Raw genomic sequence first — 1983 nt, 5'->3', positions numbered from 1 at the left:
CCTCTATATGCATGACTTACCTTAATATGTGCTTGTTTTCACCTTACATCTGACCGGCAGTATTTAAGCCGTCACAAGCACAGCGTTATTGCCTGATGATGACGTGGGACACGTCGAAACATGTCGTTTAAAACTTTCATTATATATATATATATACAAATATATCATTTACATGTTGGAATGAACTTAACTAAAAATAAAAGAATAAACAATAAAAACACAAAATAACAAAATCCCATTTTATATATTTAGTTTTCAGGTAATAAATATAATAAACAAGTATTTGAAATTCATACTAGGCCTATTATAATGCCATTGTATATTCTTTGTATAAACTCATTGGTTGGTCAAACAATTTAAGGATTTTTGCATAAAAAAATATTAGTTTATAACTCATGTGATTATTTTAAATGAGTAAACCCTATCATTATCAAATGATAATGATAGGGTTTACTCATTATCTTTATCAAATGACTTTTTTTAGGGATTTAAATAAAAGTTACTACACACAGTATATTATTTTACACAGCAGAAATGAAAGACATACGCAGCAAATGCATTCTACAAGTCAATATACATTTAACTTTGAAAATGTGAAAGAAATGGATGGTAATAAACTGCTGTATGGTGAACATATCAATTCTGTACAGTTGTAATAATCAGCTCTGTAAAATTTAAATGATAACCATAGCAATTAGCATATATCTGGACTTACACCACATTTATGAAGGCCAGAGAGGGACAGAGAGAGAGAAGAAAAATATATTAGAAACTAAAAAGCAATACAGGGAAATGGCGAACAGACATCGACAATCGTATTGGGTATAAAATCATAATAAACCATTGAGGGCGCTAATTTCCTATCTTTACACATAGCAATCAGGGCCGCTTCTCAATGTTTTTGTTGTGATACCCATGATTCTTGCTGTATTTGTAATTTCAAACGGAACTTAAACTTGAAAAAATCACTAGTAGATATTCCAAAATTTACTCCGCTCACTATGAGCGATTGGATATCTAAAGGAGTAAAAGAGACGGATGAGAAATCATAGACTTTCTTTAAGGAGAAATACGTACACGGTGGGGTGATTGCCGAAATGCCTATGGCGACGGATGAAAAACAAAGCTTTAACAAAGTTGTGTAAAAGTAAAATAGACTTAACCAAAATCAACTACAGTATTAATTATTGTTAGACCAGCCCAAGCTGGCACGTCTAACTAGCCTACAGTAGGCTACAACCAGTAGGCCAACACTAGCAGTGAAGTAGGGGCCTACAGTAGTCAAGCTAGAAAATTACACTTTGTTAATACTACTGTAAAATTTAACTGTAAACCTATTGTAATACCATAATAATGGGCTATACTACAAAAAATAAAACGAACACTAATTATCCAGTTACCAACAAAGCAGTGGGTAGGTACAGACACAAACGTGCCTGGGATCATTTCGCGTGAACTTTCTAGGTAGGCCTGGCCTAGCACTTGGTTAGCTGGTAGGTGACACAAATGCGCCAATTTACGGTTTTAATTAAATACAAATTTAACTAAAATGTGTTCAAATCTGCCTATACAATATAAAATGTTACAGGGAATTGTAAAAAATGGCATGCTACTGTTTTAAATGTGTTTAAAACCTTCCTTTATTTACCCTTTTCAACACACCTCATACACAATAACATAGCAAGTTTCGATTTGTTTATATTCCATACCCAACTCGCCAAATTTCAGTGACGTCAACTTGGTTCGCCATTTCCCTCTATTGTAGAGCCAAGTGAGTAGTAATTTTGACCTTCTTTCAAGAAACACAGTAACAACCTCACTGAATCAACTCAAATGAGTGATAATTTCTTAATAAAATGCTTGCCGAATTAATAATCTCTACTGCAAGTGCAATGCTTGAAGTATATAATATACCTGTCTCTTATACACATCTAGATGTGTATAAGAGACAGCTCATTGGTTGGTCAAACAATTTAAGGATGT

The 1983-nt window shown here is 33.2% G+C and overlaps 1 protein-coding gene across 3 annotated transcripts in view; it reads right to left on the bottom strand.

Moving 5' to 3' along the window:
- Positions 1 to 1983, bottom strand: part of LOC117120289 (uncharacterized protein KIAA0825-like) — a 58548-nt gene that overhangs the window by 39225 nt on the left and 17340 nt on the right. The gene's annotated exons all lie outside the window — the stretch shown is intronic.

This window comes from Anneissia japonica, unplaced genomic scaffold (genome assembly GCF_011630105.1).
Source record: "Anneissia japonica isolate Jap-2015-1 unplaced genomic scaffold, ASM1163010v1 scaffold284947_len354889_cov159, whole genome shotgun sequence".
Classification (NCBI taxonomy): domain Eukaryota; kingdom Metazoa; phylum Echinodermata; class Crinoidea; order Comatulida; family Comatulidae; genus Anneissia; species Anneissia japonica.
Note: the sequence above shows the minus strand (reverse complement) of the source record. Positions and strands in the feature narration are given on the sequence as shown.